General features: G+C 45.8%; 1 long non-coding RNA gene across 1 annotated transcript; it reads left to right on the plus strand.

The window, feature by feature from the left end:
- Nucleotides 1–6,769: 6,769 nt before the first annotated feature.
- Nucleotides 6,770–19,560, plus strand: LOC135186539 (uncharacterized). The gene is made up of 3 exons (XR_010307013.1): nt 6,770–6,943; nt 16,651–16,765; nt 19,269–19,560. It is a non-coding gene; the product is annotated as an uncharacterized LOC135186539 (long non-coding RNA).
- The last annotated feature ends 1,133 nt before the right edge of the window (nt 19,561–20,693 follow it).

Genomic DNA, 20,693 nt, shown 5'->3' on the forward strand with positions numbered 1-20,693 from the left:
AGTGATGGAGTGTCAACCACTACCTCCCCAGACACCCTCATGAGTGATCTAATCCTTTGATTTGATGTGGCAACAAAGTCTTACAGCTCTGCCAAAATGAAATTCTCATGGTGAAATCTAGCACAGCATGTTTTGAATTTCTGGACCAGGGCTTCACAGTCCCAACTACCTTCATGGAAATCAGAAATGGATAAAAATTCCTTGGACCACTGAGTCCATCAAACAGTCACAGGTTTGCTCTTTGTCTGTGTTCTGAGGTTCAGAGATTCATAGAATCATGTGAAGATTTAATTGTGACTGCTGAGCCATTACCTCCAAAAGTGTGATCTGCAGAAGATAACATTTTCCTTCAGAGGCTTGCAATAGCTGGCTCTGTTGACATATGACCTCAAGTGATGAGGTGAACCTACATCTCAAAGATCTGCTGTAAGGTGGAGATGAGCCAGAAGAAGGTGCTTCACAGGGGTGAATGGTCATTTGTTTTGGAGATGTTAATCTTCTAGGCTTGAGCTCACAACAAAGCTGTTTGCAGGGAATGTATCAGTGCTGCTGGAAGCCTCCTTTCCATGTCTGGTTGGAATCTCATTTCCTTCCTAAAGCATGAAAAGATACCCTGTAAAGCTTTCAGTCCCGACTCCTGAAGATCCTCAGGCAGATGTGCAACCTCACACCCACTGTGCTCTCCTTGGGCCAACGACCCACTGGCACCTGTGTACAAACATTCCAGCTCCGCTGCTGCCCTGACAAAAACAGCTAACCACAGTGCTTCAGGTGATGGGTAGCTGGTGATGATGATGATGATGATGATGATGATGATGATGATGATGATGATGATGATGATGATGGCAGGGTTTGGACTATACTGCCAACTGTACCCAGTAGTGTGCAGTAGTACATACAAGCTGTAACCAAAGGACTTAGAACTTCAGCCTGTGCTTCTGAAAGAAGTTATTAGCATCACAGAAGAGTGCAGAGAGGGGAATTGTCTCACTGGCCCCACTTTTTAAGACCAAGACTATCTCCTTGCCTCTATACTGAGAAATTTAGTCCTGACTACTTCACCACCTGATTGCTGTTCCCAAAGATGCAAGTTTTCTGGCTTACTTGCTTCCATTTTTCCTGTACTTGAGAGTGAGAACACGGTTTGATTTCTCTTGTGCCATGACAGCCCTGCCAAGGCTGACCATCAGGGCATCTCCCTCTGGCAGGGAGATGAGGGAGTCCTGGGCTGAGGCATCTCTCAGATCACCTAGATCTCAGGTTTTTTACAACTGTAGTCAATTGTAGGGCCACGGACCAGCAGGCAGAAGGTACTTAAAGGGTGTATTGCCTTGTGTATGGGCAAGCACTGTCAGGAGCAGATGATGCAGTGACCAAAATCCTGCCCATACCTCAGTTACTGAGAGGTTTGGCACGTCCCATACGAGCCTGTGTCTGACTGGCCAGCACAGCAGCAACACCTGGGAGCACACCCTGCTTTTTGCTGCACTGCCACACTCACCTGATGACAGGGCAGGGCCAGCAGGATCCAGCTCCCAGGATGCTCCCAGTTATCTCTAACGTTTCAGAAGCTGGTCTGAAGCCAAGAAGCCAGGCTTCTCTGGTGATGACTCCCAAATAAATTAGAATTGAATTAGAAAATCAGTCAGCATCTAGAGATGTGATTGTCCCCCTCTGCTCAGCACTGGTGAGACCATACCTTGAGTACTCTGCTCAGTTTTGGGCCCCTCACTACAAGATGTTGAGGTGCCAGAGTGGGTCCAGAGAAGGGCAAGACAGCTGGTGAAGGGCCCTGAACACAAGTCTCATGAGAAACAGCAGAGGGAACAGGGGTTGTTTAGTCATTAGAAGAGGAGGCTGAGGGGAGACCTCATCACCTTCTACAACTACCTGAAAGGAGGTTGGATCCAGATGCGGGCTGGTCTCTTTTCACACGCAACAAGTGATGGGGCCAGAGGAAACAGCCTCAAGTTGTGTCAGGGAAGGCTCAGGTTGGAGATTGGGAAAAATATTTTCCCAGAAAAGATTCTCAGGCATTGGAACAGGTTGCCCAGGGAGGTGATGGAGGCACCATTCCTGGAGGTACTTAAAAGATGCATGGCTGTGGTACTGAGGGACAGGGTTTAGTGGTGGTAGCTTAGCAACAGTAGTGGGATTGTGAGCTCTAGGCAAGCATTTGGACTTGATGATCTCAAAGGTCTCTTCCAACCTCAACAGTTCTATGGTTTTACGATATTCCAGACCAGGTCACAGTTCCAGCTCCAGTAAAGTGTTGGTATTTTGCTATGGATCTCCTGTGAAGCAGCAATTTACTGCTAGAGGGAAGGCTTTGGGTGAATTTCTTGAATAGAGGGAGAAGACAGCTGTGCTCTGCACACCAGCTATTCCCACCCACACCATCAGATGGGCAGATTCCTGTGGGGAGCTGTGAGGAGGAGGAGTGATTATCCAGAGTTGTCAGACTCACAAATGAAAATCTGGGAGAAAAAAAGGGAAGAAACAGATTGGGAGAGACAGTGTGACAAGATTCCTTCTGGAAAGCAGATCTTACAGTTAAACAGATAATAGGGAAAATAGTCTGGAAATCCCTTGACAACCATTTCATAGCTCCAAGTGGGAGTACCTCCTTTAATCTCTGACCAGTGATGCTGCTCTAATCAGGCTCAGCAAGAGCTCAGGTTCAGTCCTGAAAATGTCCAGCTCCTGCTCCAACAGGGAAAGTACCAGCACTGAATACTCTGGTTCATCCTTGAAAATCCTTAGCAACCATTTTATAGCCTTGAGAAATTTGGGGGTACCACCTTTGCTTTACCTTCTAAAGGATTCCAAACTGCAGTACAAGCTATCAGAAACACAAAAGTAGAGAAACTTCCCCTTGCCACTTTCTTCTGGAGCTTGGTTTCAGGGTCACAGGGAGCCTGAGGTACCAGTCTCAGAACTGAGGCAGTATGGTGCCCTCACTGTCCACATCCTGACAGACATGTAGATCAGATGGCCTTTGTCTCAAATGGAGAGATATTGCCATGAAGTCTTCAAGCTGGTGTAAGCTGGCACTGGATCAGCAGCTCAGAGAACCCAGGCCCACCCTGCTGCTGTCTGCTTGCTCCCTGCTCCTACTCTCAATTGAGCAAGCTCCAGCAAAGCTAAGGTCACAGTGCTGTCACAGCAGTGCTGGTGCCAGCCAAGGGGCTGGGGGCTCTGGTAACACGACTGAGCAACTGGGCAGGTGATATTGCTCCTTTGCAAGGTTGCTTTTATCTCTAGCAGCAGATCTCATTCTTTGATGTAAAATTAATCAGGGATGATCTCTAGTTCTGATAAACCAAGCCCCCCCCACTAGGCTGTACATTCTGTGCACAATACCTCACCATGGCAGAATCACAGAATTGTTTGGCTGGGAAAAGATCTTTACGGTCATAGAGTCCAGCCATACTCCAACTCTACTAGCTCTGGTGCTAAACCATGTTCTCCAGCACCACATCTCTGCCTCTTCTCCCCTCTCCAAGTCTCTTTTGCACTAAAGACCTGAGAAACTAGATTTTAAGCTTGTAAAATACAGCAGTGCATACAGACCTGAAATCCTTATTCCATATACATCTTTCTCCAGAACTCAGACAAACCTGGCCTGTCTTTTCTACTTCTGTCTCTCTTTCCTAACCTTATCTCAAAGCTTTCTGAAGAACATTATTTTATTATGTGTACATGATATCCAACATGAAAATGAAAATGAGCTCAGTAAATGAAAGAAGTACTTATGGAGTCTCTATCAATGAGGTAATGCCTTTGGAGCAACTCCCATCACAACATAAGGCAGAGACTTTTAAGAATCCTCTTCTGATAAATGTGTGCTCACAGCCCAGAAGGCAAATTGCATTGTGGGCTGCATCAAAAGCAGCATGGCCAGCAGGTTGAGAAAGGTGATTACTGCCACTTGCTCTGGTGAGATCTCACCTGGAGTACTGTGTCCAGCTCTGGAGCCTCAACACAGGAAAAGACATAGTCCTGACAGAGTGGGTCCAGAGGAAGGCCACGAAAATGATCAGGGGTTGGAGCACCTCTGCTGTGAGGACAGGATGAGGGAGCCTTCCAGTACCTGAAGGGGGCTACAAGAAGGCTGCAGAGAGACTGATTACAAAGGCCTGCAGTGATAGGATGAGGGGCAATGGTTTGAAATTAGAGATTTACATTGGATGCTAGGAACGAGTTCTTTACCATGAGGGTGGTGGAACACTGGAAGTGTTTCCCAGGGAGGTAGTTGAGGTCCCATCCCTGAAGATACTCAATGTGAGGCTTGAAAATGTTTTAAGCAACCTAATGTAGAGGAGGATGTCCATGCTCACTGCAGGGGCATTGGACTAGATGACCTTTGGAGGTCCCTTCCCACCCAAATCATTCTATGCTTCTGAGGTTTGGCTGAAGCAAACAATGAGCAACTGCAGGACAAAACCCCCTGTTCTTCTCCCTGGAAGGTGTTAGGCAGTGACACTGTAAGCAGTCTCTTTACTCTGAGTTTACAGATCTTAGAGACATGCTATTTTTAGCTACAATGCATGTATTTTCAGACACTAAACTTCTCACCAGTAGAGCTGATTGCTTGATGAAATGGGTTTTTTCTTTGCTTGTGTTTTGTTTGGCTTTTGGAGGTGGATTTTTTGTTGTTGTTTATTTGTTTGTTTTTTAACGGGACTCCTTCCGTGGGTAGAACTGAGCTTCAGTGACAGCTACAGGCTTTGGTTTACTTCTGTACCAGCTGGCAGCGCTCTGCATAGTGACAGACAGAGAGAAAACTACATTCCATGCATAATTTGGGATTTAATGAAAGGAAAGCAGAAATTACAGTAAGGAAAATAAAAAAGAGTTCTGCCTAAATTAAATCTTTGCTTAAAGGTGTTTTCCCTAAGCACTCAGAAATCCACATGCTTACTTAGACAACCTCATTCAGGTCTGGTGAACCTCAGGAAGGTGTAAAGAATGGTAAGTGGTCCAAATTTTGGATCAGGGAGGGCAGCTTTCTTGCAAAGGTACTCAGCTCTCCCTTTGCAGAATGAACACATTCTAGAAGCAGTTTATGCTTTGTGGTATTTGAAAAACATCAACTATGTTTTAAAAGGTCCCAGTTTTACCCCAACACAGGTCATCATCATCCCTTCAAGTATGAAACATCACTTAAATGACAAAAGTCTAAACCTAGACCTGTCCATATCTATTCTTAGCCCCTTTGTGCAGATGTTTAAACCTTGAAAGCCCCTTCCATCATGGCCTGAGCCTTTGCCTGCATTGCCTTAGGGAGGAAGCACCCTCAAATTTAAAGCTCTAATAATGACTGCACATGATTCATAGCATATGGCATACACGTGCAGGCATCACAAAGGAGGATCTCCACGAGCCCAACTTCTTTTTCTCACTCCCTCTTTTACTCTCTGGGTAAAAACACCTTGCTTCAGACAGGCAGGACTCCACAAGTAATACTAGGGAAAAAACAATGTCTCATTTTGGTGCTGCTGCCAGCCTGCCAGATTTTAGTACAGTTGCTCTTTGATGCTGGGTCTGCTGATACAACTGCTCTAGGATTCAGGAATCATAGAATGGCTGGAATTGGAAGGGACATTAAAGATCATCTAATTCTGAGCTCTCTGCCATGAGTAGAGACACCTCCCCCTGGAGCAGGCTGCTCAAAGGCTCACCCAGCCTGGTCAGCCTGCTCAGGATGAGCATCCACAGCTTCTCTGGGCAACTGTTCCAGTGCCTCGCTGCCCTCATAGTAAAGAGCTACTTCCTAACGTCCTCTCTAAATCTGCGCTGCTCTAGTTTCACATCACTGCCCCTCGCCCTACCCCCTCCCGCCCGTGTAAACATTCAGGCAGTTGGTTGCCTTTGGGAAGCTGCTCAGACCTCGAACAGGCAGCCGCAGCTTCCACCTGGAGCAGCTGCTGCGGCTTTGCTCCGTGCAGGCCTCAGTACCATCCCCAGCAAAACCTACAAGCTGTTGAACCCGGGGAAGCTGCTAATGAATGCGCTCTCACCAGCTGAAAGCGGGAAAGGCGTGTGTTTTACCACGGAAGGCCTGTGGTTTAGGTTTGACATTACAAACGCCTTAAGTGTTTGGGCTTCTTTAGTTCCTGCGGCGTCGCCTGAAAGGTCCTTTTCTGGCAGGTGATCGGCTCCAGGCGGCGCCCTCTGCCTTCTCCCTGTCCATCCTCAAACCACCACAGCTTTGACGCCCTTTTCTTCCGGCCCTCTTCATCTAATCAGCGCCCCTGTGGGGCTTCTCAACTCCCAACGCCGCCTTTATTAGACGAGAAAACAAAGAGTGGGAGACGTGAAATGGAGGAAACTCATCTGGGCAAGGCGTGATAAAAATAAGAAGGGCTGGCCCTGGCTTGCTGCCTGCGGCATGGGAAGGAGCGAGAACTTCTTGCACTGTGCACTCGCTCCCGCCAATCATTGCCGCACCCCGCAGCTGGCTTGCAGAGCGCCTTCTCCCGAGCAGAGCTGACCGCCTCGGCAGCTCCCGCTGGCTGCGGCATGGGAAGGAGCGAGAACTTCTTGCACTGTGCACTCGCTCCCGCCAATCTTTGGCGCACCCCGCAGCTGGCTTGCAGAGCGCCTTCTCCCGAGCAGAGCTGACCGCCTCGGCAGCTCCCGCTGGCTGCCGCCAGATGGCGCCGCCTGCCTGCCGCCGAGCCGGCGCAGCCCGGGCCCGCCGTGAGGGGGTGCGCGAGGGCGGCAAGGCACTGCGCCATCGGCGGCCTTCGTCCTTCACGGAGCCACAGCTCTGCAGAAGGTGAAAGGAACCTCCGCAGAGCATCTGGGCAAGCCATCCTGCTAAAGCAGGAAGGTCTCGGTGCACAGCATCGCAATGCCCAGGCAGGTTTGGTGTGTCTCCAGAGAAGAAGACTCCACGGCCTCTCTGGGCAGCTCCGGGCCTCCGGCACCCTCCCTGGTAAGAAGTTTTCCCTGAAGTTTCAGTAGAGCCTCCTGTGTTCTCGTCTGCGCCTGTGACCCCTTGTCCTGTCACTGGACACCACTGAAAGAGCCCAGCCCCACCCTTTAGCTCTTGCAGGGCACTATGGCAATCCTCTCTCAGCTCGTCTCCAGGCTACCCAGGCCCAGGTGCCTCAGCAGCTTTGTGTCCCTTCCTTGCACTCTCAGCGCCGGCGCCGCCTCACCGCCTTGGTGATGAGGGCATAACTTGTGGTCTGGCTGTGCAAACCAAACCCAAGTAACCAAAACCTGTTACACTTGCTAAAGCTGGTGAGGGATTTCTTAGAATGTCAGGTAGTGATAGGACTGGGGGGAATGGAGCAAAACTAGAAGTAGGGAGGTTCAGGTTGGATGTTAGGAAGAAGTTCTTCACCATGAGGGCGGTGAGGCACTGGAACAGGTTGCCCAGGGAGGTGGTGGAAGCCCCATCCCTGGAGGTCCTTAAGGCCAGGCTGGATGGGGTTCTGAGCAACCTGGCCTAGTGTGAGGTGCCCCTGCCCATGGCAATGGGCTTGGAACTGGATGATCCTTGAGGTCACATCCAGCCCTGATAATTCTGTGTTTCTACATGGGGTGCAGTTGCCTTTGCTGTTTTGGTGCTTATTCCAGCAACAGAAGGGCCTCAGGTTCTCTAGAGTTTTGACCCTGAAGCTGGGCTCTCAACAAAGAGCTATAGACAGAAGAGAATTGTTTTGCTTGGCTCTTGTCGGGACTGCTGGGCAGAGGTGGCTTTCGGCCCTGAAGAGGTGCCAGCCGTCATCCTTGCTGTCTCTGAGGGACAGGAGAAGCTGTGGTGGCTGAAGCTAATGATGTGTGGATGACAGGCTCCCTAGTTGTGTTTATCAAAGCAGCCCTGCTTTGCAGGTGCTTTACACCTGCTAGTGCTCTATGCCGGTGTAAAGAAGCTCACTAGAGCCATCAGAGCTGGTAAACCTATGAGAGCTGCCATTTTCCACTCTCCTGCAGAAAAGGGTTGCGGAGGGGATTGGTGCCTGTTGGGAGCAAGGAAAGGTACTGCCGAAGATGTGTTTAGCTGTGCTTTGGGCTCGTGATTAAATCTCATATAGCTCCCTAGACAGTGGTAGCAGGCCTGATAGGCTAAAGTCTCAGCTAACAAAAAGCACTGTAGCATTGTGGAGCTATTGCCCTCTGATCTGGGGGTCTGTCTCTTTATCGTCAGTCCTCTCTGCCTCAGGGCTAATCAGCAGAGCTTGCAAACCAATAACAAATCAGTTAAAAATCAACTTTATATGCAAAGCCTAAAATAAAACATCTGTATATACTCCAGAAGCCTTCACAATCTCTTGTTTTATTAGTATCTCTAAAATAACTTTTCTTCTCTGACTCTAATTCCAGCCAGAAGCACTCAGATAATCCTCACAGGACTGTTATGTGTATTTCCAATTAAGCAATTTATAAGCGCTGGCTGTGAGGAGCTTTTTCTTCTTAAGGAAATTATTTCTTCATTAAGGGTAAAACAAGTCTTTTTTTAGCCGTGCTTTATCTGGAAGCCCTTGTGCCCCCTTCACATGTGGTTTAAGTACTGAACTATGTAGAAGCAGATTAATCATCTTGTATCCCAACTAGGAGGTGAGACGTGACAGCTGGGTCAGCCACACAGGGAATAGGGTTTTCAGTGTTTGTTTTCAGGGAACAGTAGAAGTCAGACAGACAGACACTCACTTTCAAGCCACTTGCCTTTGCCAGAGGCAACCCACACAATCATGAGCCCTTCTGGAGTCTGAGTCATGAAGAGCTGCTGCAGATAAAATGAAGACAGTTAAGAGGAAAGAAGAAAAAAAATTCCATTCATACCCAGCTAATGAGTGGAAGGTCCAAATTGCCTCTTGTTTTCCAGGCTGTGTACCTTAATTAGATGAATCACAGAACACCGAGGGTAGAAACACACAGGCCAGAGAGCTCATAAGAGTCCGTTTCATTCTTTCACACTAGCTGCATTATCTACCTCCCCACCAGGGAAGAATGCCCCTCCATTTTCTTGGGCACAAAGTGTCCTGGCATAAGGCATGGAAAATGAGGAGCAGAAATGTTGTATGATTGACTTCAGCTAGTAGCATAAACAGTCTATTCTTATTCCTCTTTTCCCCAAAGCCAAAAGTTGACACTTTCTGTAAAGGCACTTAGTAGCCAACTTTCTGGTCAAGGTCAGACCCATGAGAAAATAACATCAGTTGCACTGAGCAGCAGCATGAGGGACCAGCTTCAAAGTGATGCCACTCTTGCTGCTGTTAGGAACTGACTCATCAGAAAGCTTTCTGATGTGACAGCAGGAAGTCATTATGAGTCTTAGGCATTCCAAAGACTCTGAGAAGAAACCTCATGTTAGTGAAACAAGTGAACTTAATTCCCTTCATTTTTCTCTCGATGAGAGGGCTACAGCCTAGCAATTGGACAGGTCCTGACTGGTGTCTGGTATCAGTTTAGTAACGAGTGTAGAGGCAGGAAAGAACTGATAAGAAATGCATGGCTGTGGCTCCCTCAGCAAGCCCAACTGCGTTGTGTATTTTGCTTATTCTGGTTTTATGGCGTCTGTCTCTACCTTAAAGGGAAGTAGGTTCTGAAGAGGGATTTGGAGGAAGCTGGGGAAGTATGTGTCTTTATGCATGGCTCCTGGGACAGAGGCAGCTCTACTGGCAGGTGGAGAGTCACTGATTTACCTGATGCAAAATAAAAAAGTCACGTCATGGCAGCATGAGAGAAGAGGGTAGAGCAATAGACAAGTCATATTTGGTGTTCAAAGTCAGCACTGTTGTCAGCTTGGAGAGAAGTAAATGTCAGAAAGAGGTAAGCAGGTTGACAATGGGTCTCTGGAAAACAGAGATGTGTAGGAAACAATGCTGTAGTGGAAAATCAAGAATGAGGAGGGAGAAGGAAGTGGTAATTCTGCAGGGTGTGAGGTTGATCTCAAAGCTGTTCTTTGGGGTGGCTTCTGTGTCAGAGAGACCAGAAAGGTGGGAGCTAATGTCAGGCAGAAGATAAAAATGGACAAAAGCATCTTCTGTCCTGAGTCTTAGTTGCAGAAGAATCAGAATCACTGCAATTTAGGCACAGTCTAATGTGCAAAAGAATATAGAGAGCAACCAGAGCCATTTGACTACTTTCACAAAGGATAGTAACAGGGCAACATCTTAGTTATAGAAAAATAGAGGGAATAAGAGGAGGCAGTTGAAGAGAAAGATCAGGATTTAATTTGCTGGGTGTTCTGTCAGCAAGAGACAGGGGGGTGGCAATATTGCCAAAGCAAAGCTGAGTTGAGGGAAATAAATTAGAAACGGTGAGTCAGATGTGTGAGCTCACGGCTGCACAGCTGATATTTGAAGCCGCAGGAAGAGTGAGGATCATATAAAGCTCCAAGGGAGCATTTCTTCCTGGCTTTTATAGTTCAGATCCCATCAGAAAACACATAGTTTAACAACCCTTAGTCATCACAAACCTGCAAGAGCACGTCAGAGGCAGAGAAGAAAAAGAGAGAGAGCAGTAGCCAGGTATGGAGCTGCAGTAATATTCCTTGGATAGAGGTAGGAAGTTGAGAGAGAATCCCTCTCAAATTTAGATTCTCACCTCTCTGGGGAATCTTTTGTGAGTAAAGGATTAGGATATGTGTCACCTGCTGTAAAGTCTCTTTTTACAGCCAATCCAGGCAGTATCTAACTGGGTGATGCAGAACAGCACATGAACCACAGAGGCACTAGTCATATTTCTGTCTATAGTCATCACAATATTTTTCTGTAAACAGCTGATCTTCATTTGCTCTTTGCTTCATCAGTGTTGACTGAGGAAATCTCTTTTGGTATCCAAATGCATTTCTCTCCCCTTACTAAAGCTTTTGGGAACTGCTTTGCAATATCTCCTTGGTATTTTTTTTACGTACCTGCCATCGTGACTGCGATAGCAGTGTGCTTCTCTATTGCTCTGGAAACTGGCTTTACATGCACTGTTTCATCTACTCCTTAATTCTTCCACTGGGGCACTAAATTTGGACTAAGCTGAAATACTAGGACAATAATTCTTAATCCACTGTGGAACATTAACTGAGTGTTAAGACAGCGATTTGCTGTATATTATGAACACATCTCCATTTCCTTTCCTCTCTGGAGATGCTGATTCACTGATGGAGTGATGTTCTTCCAGGCAGGAAAAGATTAAATAGAGACAACAGACTCAGAAGTAATAAATAAGGCTGTAGAACAAAACTGCCTGATATTATATTATTTTAGAAGCCATATATAATCATGTCATCAGAGATGTGTTGTGATGCACACATGCAGGGGAGCAGAGTTAAAGTAGTGTCTCTAATCTTATACTGTCCTAGTTCATCAGGTTACAGAGTTTACAGCTGTATATTTTATGCTGGATCAATCCAGGACTTGGGAAGGTTTGCATCTATTTAACTACAGCAACAGCATCTCTTATTGTTTCCCCCTTCACTCCATCACAGTCAAAGCATTCTTTGGGAGAAACAAAGGCCACATCTGGGGTACTGTGTCCAGTTCTGCACCATTCAGTTCAAGAAGGACCTCAGGGAACTGCTTGAAAGAGTCTAGCACAGTGCCACAAAGGTGGCACAAAGGTCTCCCTTGTGAGGAAAGACTGAGGGAGCTGAAGCTCTTTAGCCTGGAGAAGAGGAACCTGAGGGGTGACCTCATTCATGCTTATAAAGATGTGCAGGGCAGCGTCAGGAGGATGGAACCAGGCTCTGCTCAGTGATGTCCAATGATAGGACAAGCTGGATCAGAGGAGGTTCCATGCAAACATAAGGAAAAAACCTTGTTCACTGAGGATGCCAGAGCCCTGGAGCAGGCTGCTCACAGAGGTTGTGGAGTCTTTTCTGGAGACATTCAAACTCCCCCTGGACGTGTTCCTGTGTGACTTGCTCTAGGTGATCCTGCTCTGACAAAGGGTTGTTCAGAAGGGTTGAACTGAATGATCTTTCGAGGTCTCATTCAACCCCTAGCATTCTGTGATTCTTCTGCCTCCTAAATGCAACATTGAGGTGCTGAAGGTCTTTTACTCCCTGACATGAACAGAACATGCAGTAAAGAGCAACTGTGTTTTCCACACATCGTACTGCGGTCACACTCTCTCTTTACTACTGCCGGGAGGCTGCATGGCTGAAACGCTGAAGGCAAGTTTGGACAGGCAGGTTTGCTTCTCTGATGCATGAAGAGCACAGGCTATGATCACAGGCAGCCTGTAAAAGAATTGTCACAACACTCTGTCTGAAGGGGCCTCCTTCAAAACCAGACAGCAGCAGTTGATCAGAGACAAGGCTGTTGTTACTCTCTTGATTTTTGTGATTCTCCAGTCCAGAAAGCAGCTGGGTTGGTACTACCATCTGTGCTGCTGTTCATACTGGTGCTGGGAGCTTACCAGAACACCCTTCCTCAGGCTAAGGACATAGGGAATATTGAGCATAGGCAGAGCCAAATGGCTTACTGGACTCTTTCTGTCTTTTCAGGGTCAAGGGCCAAATAGCACATGTAGCAGCAGCATTTGGAGCGCATTAATTACTCTGAGGCCATGTAAATTGTGGAAATTATGCAGTTGTAAAGGCTGCAATTTTTACCTGAGTGGATCAAGGTGCAGGAAAGAACCTCAGCTTCCTTGTTCATTAGGAGAATCCCAGCTGCTGTAGGACTTAACCTTATCAAAGAAGCCTGATTACTTCTTTTATCCTGAGCAAACAAATGTCAGAAAGCTCTTCAGTGACTGCTCACAAGTTACAAGAGTGTTTGATTCTCAAGAGTTTTTCTGGTTGTGCAGAACTCCACTAAAGCCCTCTGCCTGTATCTCAGAATCTATTTCACCTAATCCTGACTCACTGAAAAGATCTGAAAAAAGAACCTGACCTTTATCCCTAAACAAAATTGAGGATGCAGAATGCCCCATCTGTTTTTGATAGAATGCTGTGTAGCTGTGAGAGAACCTCCAAGACGTGCTGTGGAAGTGGCCTTGCTCTCATGCAAGCAAGGGGGTTCTCCCAAGCCCTGGAGCATGTCTCTCTAATGCCCAACTCTCCCCTTTAGCCTCAGCAGGGGCTGGCTGCGTGTACTGGTGGCTTACAGCACTAGCCACTCTCGCCTCATGCTTTGAGGAACCTCGGTGCTTCACAGCAGGGAGGTAGTTGACATTCTTAGCACATTCCTTTCATTTCTTTCCCCTGGCATAGCAATTGATATTCCACACAGTGCTGCCTCATTTCTGGCCAGGCTGTTCTTTACAATTTATTTTTAAGGTTTTCCCCTCAAAACTTGCCTAGTAAGAGCTTTTATATAATTGCACCTCAAGATTTGCATTTCAACACGGAATTACTTCTTGGAGATGGCTGCAGGCTCACGTCACCTCCCTGCAAGGTTAATCTGCACAGTTAACTGAATGATCTAAACAAAGAATGAGTCCTTTGCTTCTGTCCTCAGAACAACATTTTTCTTTCCTAACCCTCCTTTTTTTTTTTTAATTTAACTCATTCTGTTGCTTCTGAAAGAGGCCTCAAAGCTCTTCTAATTGAAGAGGATGAAGTATCTGTCAGAACAAATTTTTGGGGTGTTTTTCTAAGTGCTTTTCAGATTCTCCCAGGTTTTGCAGCCTTGACTTAGGCCTGGTTGATTTGTGGGTGATGGTTCCAGAGACGTAGTTCTCCTTTTCCTTCTTCCTTAGTCATCTGCTTTAAGTTATCATGAGCGATAAGTTTGTTTATCTTCCGCCTTACAGGTTCACAAGTCTCCAGCACCACCTACATCACTGGAGTCAAAGAGAAAAGATGACAAACTGAACCAGATTTGCTTTCCAAAAATTAGCTTTAAAGGTTTCCCCCTGGACTGGAACTCAGAGATTTTAATTAATTTCTGGATGGCATTTAGATATAAGTGTTTTCTTCTCTCCTCTCCCTGGATAAATGATTCTCTGTTTGTAAAGGTTCCTTGATGTCCTGCCTGCAATTTGCCTTTGCTTCAGATGATTTTAGTAATTCTCCTGTTTCTAACTCTCCTCTCATTATGATGTTTGGACCTGTGCACACAATTTCAAAACATCTTCTGTCATTCTTACCTTTGCAGTTGTTACCTTGCCATGTGAGTTCTTTTTTTTTTTTTTTTAATTTGGCAGATTATGTTCCTCAGGTTCAAGCTCTTGTGATCCTATCTGCTCATATCTGCCAGCATCCATAACCTTTTCCTTATAAATAGCTCTTAGCACTTTGCCAAGATGTCATAATAAGAACTAAGTGGGAAAAAGTACAGATGCTAATGACATTTATTGAACTTTCCCAAGTAATGAATCTTGGCTTCCTCCCCTGCCAAAATGTGCTTGATGTGCTCTCTTTTCGGTCTCTTGCTATGGGTACAAAAATGACCTTCCTCCTTATTCTTTTGCTGTCATTTTAAAAACTCTTGTTCCAAATAGGTAGTTTAACTGCCTTACTTGGCAAGTTTAACAACCTGAGTATCACTGCCTTATTTCTTTGATGATAAAGTGGAAGGAGAATTAAACTTGGAGTAAGCTCCAGTCACGCCACCTCCCTGGGCAATCACAGTAAGTTTTTGGAGTTGTGAATCTGTTTGAATCCCGTTCTGCTAGGAAACAAGGCACTCAACAAACTAGTAAACTCCTGGCAAGGCACAGCAAACATGCAGCCCCCAAACTGAGCTAAATGCATCCAGACTGCATATTCTAGACTGCCCTTGTCAACCTCTAGACCATGCACAGGCATGGGCTGGAAGAGCTTCGGCTGACTCAGTCCAGACGTGTGCCGTGGCTGTGCTAAGAAGTTTTAACAGCGCAGACACCCCCTGTTTCAAGTCTGTGTCCAGGCCTAGGCTTTACATCCTTTGGGTGCATGTTGTGCTTTGTTCCTTTATTTTTTTTTTTCTGGTGTGAGTGTTCTCAACACTGGTCAGGCCATACCTTGAGTACTGTGTCCAGTTCTGGGCTCCCCAATTCAAGAGAGTTGTTGAGATACTGGTATGTACCCAGAGAATGGTAATGAAGCTGGTGAGAGGCCTGGAACATAGGGAGCTGGGGTTGTGCAGCCTGGAGAAGAGGAGGCTCAGGGATGACCTCACTGCTGTATACGACTACCTGAAGGGAGGCTGTAGCCAGGTGGGGTTGGTCTCTTCTCCCAGGCAGCCAGCAACAGAACAAGGGGACAGTCTCAAGTTGTGCCAGGGGAGGTATAGGCTGGATGTTAGGAGGAAGTTCTTCCCAGAGAGAGTGATTGGCATTGGAATGGGCTGCCCAGGGAGGTGATGGAGTTGCTGTCCGTGGAGGTGTTCAAGAAAAGAACTGGATAAGGTGCTTAGTGCCATGGTCTAGTTGATTGGACAGGGCTGGGTGCTAGGTTGGGCTGAATGAGCTTGGTCTATGAAAGAGGTTCAAGGTGCCACAGGGAGCAAGTGAGAAGAGCTGTCTCTCCCTCCAGATGTCTACTGCTACCAATTACTTGTTAGCCCTTGTGTTGAAGGTCTGTCCTAGGGACCTAAAAGGTTTCAGTTCCATTTGGAGGTCACTAGGGTTTCAGATAATATAATTTATTTTCAGTTAAAATGGGAAGTAACTTGATAATTCCAATAAATTACTAGGTACTTAAAGCAAACCTGGCTAGAAAAATACAAATTTCCATCCAGATGAAAAATTTAAACAATTGCCATTTCATATGAGACAAACCAGAAAACCAGAACAACTTACTGTGTCTTTGTGGTAGTACATTAAAGCTAAATGCTCTTCTAATTTGTCTCTGTGAGCTATGTCTTCAAAGAGTTAACAGACATGAAGAAAATGAGATGATCAGAGATTTTATATAAAGATGACTTTGGTCTCCTAGATAGCATAAGGCAGGGCTTAATTCAAGATTAACACACTGTATGGGTTAATTAAAGGAAGCAACTGTGAAAAAGCCAGTTCTACTCTTCAACAGCTCATTTAGCTTATCTTGAATGCAGATTGTCAATGCAATTCCTGTTATGAACATAAATCTCATTAAAAATACATCACTTCTTTACACACATGTAAACCAAGGGAAGTGTGCACTCCTACCAGGTAGATTTGATGTTGCTCAGCTGCAAAGCAAAGATAATGTGGGTTTCAAAATGCAGTCATTGTTACACTTTCTGAGAGATCTTTCTAAAGGATAATCAGAGTCCCTAATGAATGTGGAATAATTGGGAGAGGAGGGAGGGGGTAAACTGATAAAGGGAAAATACTTGGAAAAACAAGAGCTTGAAACTCACTTTACCTCTTTACCTGTGGGCTAATTTTGCTAAAGGTTCTGTGTCCTTAGGCTTACAATCTCCTTGAGATTTTTCTGTGGCTTTCTATTGAGTAGAAGTTCAGATAAAAGGAAACTGTGAAAGCAAATACAATTTGAAACTGTATAAAAATGTAAAAAACCCGATATTGTGCTTATAAATCATGACATCATATTATTATTATTCTCTTGGAGCAGTTTATGAAGCAGTAAAGGCAGAATTCTGTAGAGAGATGAAAGTCAGTATCTGTCTCCATCCCTGCACCAACATTAGTAGGAGATATTGCTAGGCATTGCAAGCTAGGAGGGAAAGAAGAGGAATATTAACTAGAGGCTTTTTTTTCTTATTATAGTCCCACGTTACAAAACAAACATGTGTCTAGTCCCTTTTTATATGCTTGCAGAACTGCCTTGCCACAAAGCAGTAAAGAAGCAGATTCCTAAACATTTGGTAGGACAGAATCTGACAAGCATAACATAGAGATACCTCCAGAGGCAGTGATCTCCCTTCCCTTTAAGGTGAGAAACTCTAATAAAGCACTTTTGGATGGGAATCAGGCTTTTAGAGAGAATTCTAATCATGTTCTTACCATAGTTCAAAAGGTAGAGTGCAATGTAAGGTCGTGACAAAGCTTTTCTTTTATGTTCGTGGTCCAAAAGGCATTGTCTATGTCTCCATTCATTCTGTAACTGCTACCTTGAAGCTTAGGCATCTCAGTAAATTTTAGGTCAGGCCTTTGACCTGAAAGGGAATAAAATCCGAAGTAGGTTGTTGTAGTGTGTTAAATTCCGTTCCGTGTGTGATAACGGCCAGGAGATGGCAGAGCAAGCCTGGGTTACCACGTTGGCATGACGGGCACCAGCTATTTACCAGTCGTGGAGCCGTAGAAAGATGGTGAATTGCTGCAGTTCTCCCATTTGCAGCATTTAGTGGCAGCTGCCTGCACACCACTCGCAGCATTTGCGAGGCCATTAAGAAGGTCCCAGCAAGCCAGCAGAGCTCTCTAGGAAATGCTGCCTGGTCTATTTTCTTTCCTTTCTATTTTTTTTTCAAATGATAATTTTGTACTGCTGACTCAACTCTGCTTTTCACTGCCAGTTTGACCAACCCATCCTCTCAGTGGCAAGCAGGAGTCTTCAGTGTGTGTGCGTCCTTGCAAACAAATGACATTGGCTTTTGCCCACAACAGCAAGTGAATGAAAGCACATCCTCACTGTGAGTGCTTCCCAAGTAGCAGCACATCAATAGGTAGCACATAGTTCTGTATTCTCTCCTCTGCCTTGCTGAGGCTACACCTGCAATACTGTACCTAGTTTTGGGCTCTTCAGTTCAGGATCTACTGGAAAGAGTTCAAAGGAGGGCTACAAGATGAGCTGGGGCCTTGAACATCTTTCCTGTGAAGAAAAACTGAAAGACCTGAGGCTGTTTAGTCTTGAGAAGAGAAGGCTGAGAGAGGATCTGATCAATGTCTATAAATATCTGAGGGGTGGGTGTCAGGATGCCAAGCTCTTTTTGGTGGTGCCCAATAATAGAACAAGGAACAACTGGTACAATCTGGAACACAGGAGGTGCCACCTCAACAGGAAGAGCAACTTCCCTCCTGTGAGGGTGATGGAGCCCTGGAGCAGGCTTTGCAGAGAGGCTGTTGAGTGTCCTTCTCTAGAGACATTCAAAACTCATCTGGATGTGCTCCTCTGTGACCTGCCCTAGGTGATCCTGCATTGCAGTGGAGTTGGACTCAATGATCTCCAGAGTTCCCTTCCAGCCCACAACATTCTATACTTCTATGATATGAATGCCTTCTTTTTGCTCTTGGTTACTCCTTTGCAGTGTAAGTGTACCACACAAAAAGCAGGAAGAAACGGTGTGAGAGGGCAGAGCAGGTGAAGAAATAGGGAGAAAAAGCAAAGAGGGAGTGACAAACTGGCCTGTATCAATCAGCTGGGGTACTTTTTGTATCATCTTGGGCTGATACAAAATCCACGACTTTAAAACCAAACAGCTCTGGGTTAGGTCAGCACATAATGGGGGGGTGCTGGGGGAAAACAGATATTGCACAGAAGCATTGCATCTGCTTGTGAAATGACTAAATAAGCAGTAGGCTTTGGCAACATCATTCTTTTACTTAAAAGCTACTGCTGCTGTTTTGCAGCAAAAAAAGCCAAGTTTATTAACAGGAAGAAACCCCAAAGTCTCTCTGTCTTAGGTTTAAAGGGCCACAATCGCTCCAGCATAGATGTTGCTGCCTCTGCAAAATCAAGCATTTACTGTCCTCTGCCTCCCAAGCAGAGTTTTGGACATTCTTTTGTCTGAGGCAAAGGGGAGGTAGAATAGGAGCAAGAAGAGAAAGTAGCAAGCATTGTTTTAGGGTGTGATCACCTTTAGGAAAGGAGAGGAACACTTTGGGGTCTTGCTGTTTCAAGGCGAGAAAACCTGATAGATGACAATGGAAATATAAGAACCTCCTTCAGTTGAGACTGGAAGAGGAACAGATGATACAGAGATTTTTGAACACAGGGTCAGATACAGAGCAAGGGAACTCTGCATGAGGGTGGCAGGCAGTGAGGAGAAGTGAACAGAGGATTCTTTGCACTGAAAGTAGTGAAGTTATTATCCCCTAAATTCTGCATTTATTGTCTGTCCCAAATGCCTGCTGGTTTCAAAGCAGCAATGTACGATAGAATCTGACCCTAAATTGATGTAGTTGTCAAAGTCAACAATAGGAAGCAGATATAGAAAGAGATTTGCTATCTTCTCTGCAATCCTGCCTCTGGTGATGGTTACTGCTATAACTAGTCAGAAGAGGGAAGGAAATTGTATTTCTTCCAAGGGCTCTGCTAACAGTTCTGTTGTTTGTTACATTGTGAGAAAGGACCACTATACAGCTGGGGAGAAATGGCAAAGAAACATTACTGATTGTTCTCCTAGGGTTTTCCCCAGCCTTCTCAAGTTTTAGCCAGCTGCAGGTAGGGTCTATGCCCTGAATGCTAATGCAGGCACTGTTCCCCTTGCTCCCAACAGACACAGACTCACCTCTGGACAGCACTGCTTGGATGAGAGAAGAGGTCACCTGCCATGGCCTGTGTGGTCTCTGACTGCTCTGCTGACACCGGATGTGGAGATAGGATCCAGAAGACCAAGTTATGTCCACAGGCAAGTGAAATGAGAGCAATTAGTGTGAGCAGACAGACAGGGGGTGGAGATCGTTTCAACTTTGAATTGCTCCTGGCCAAGCTGGAGTTAGATTGACATCTACAACTGAAAGGCTCCTTATCTTGTGGTCCCTTCTTTGAGTTTTACAAACAGTTCTGTGCGTGTTACTGCAAGCCCTTTCGCATCAAGCTGAAGGCTGCAGCTGCCAAGAGATCATGCAGTGCTCTAAGGATCCAGGTCCAAATCTCATATCTAAAACAATGGTGTTTGGATTGGAAATGCTATTTTGATTCTCCTCTTTTTTTAGTTGCCCCAGCCTTGAGGAGGATGGCTTAGAATAGCTGAAATATTTAAAAGCTCCGCCAAGCGCTGTGCTGGCAAAACAGCAATTTGTGTGTGCTGAGTACTTCTGGCTAATCTCAGCATAGAGTTCACATGTTGAATGAATCTTCTTCTTTCATCGTTCAGTGTATTAACTCGAGGTCATGCTCCACTGACACTTGCAAACAGCACCCGTCTCTGTCAGTCACAGCCATGCACACAAGGAGCTTGAAAGGAATTAACTCCGTCTAATAGCCAAACCCAGCTTGCAGACAGCCCCTCAGGAGAGGAGTGATAGTGTCAAGGACTGATGGGGAGCTGTGGGAGGAGGGAACAGGAGTTAGCTTACAGAAATGCAAACACTTCTGTTTGAAATGGTATCACAAACATATCATGTCACAGATTCAGAGATTTTGTTTATGGTTTCTTTTGAGAGCTCTACAAAGCCCAGTAGTCGTGTCAAAGCCAGCTCCTTTTGTTTTGTGTTTGTTTTGTTTCCATACAAAAGACCAAGTGACACTGTGCAGTCCTGTGAGCTATATCACTGGTGGCTGGGTTTAGTTCAAAGCTGTAAGAAAAAAGGAGGAGAGCAGAGCAGTAATGCCGGCAGTAAGAGAGCTTTATTTCTGAGAGGGAAATGAATTCAGCAGCTGTAAATAAAGGTGCTGTTCACAAGAAGTCACTCATATTGCTAATGTGCAGCATCACGTAAATGTGAGGTTAGGAAATGTGAGAATTCAACTCGTTTGTGCAGCTACTGTCTAAGGGAGGATCTCACAGATTCACAAACTGCATTGCGTTGGAAGGGAACCTCAAAGGTCATCTTGTCCAGCCTCCCTTGCAGTCAGCAGGGGCACCTGCAGCTACATCAGGCTGCCCAGGGCCACATCAAGTCTGATCTTGAATGTCTCCAAAGATGGGGCCTCCACCACATCCTGCAAACTCTTCCAGTATTTTATGACTTTCATTGTA

Source organism: Pogoniulus pusillus, chromosome 25 (genome assembly GCF_015220805.1).
Source record: "Pogoniulus pusillus isolate bPogPus1 chromosome 25, bPogPus1.pri, whole genome shotgun sequence".
Classification (NCBI taxonomy): domain Eukaryota; kingdom Metazoa; phylum Chordata; class Aves; order Piciformes; family Lybiidae; genus Pogoniulus; species Pogoniulus pusillus.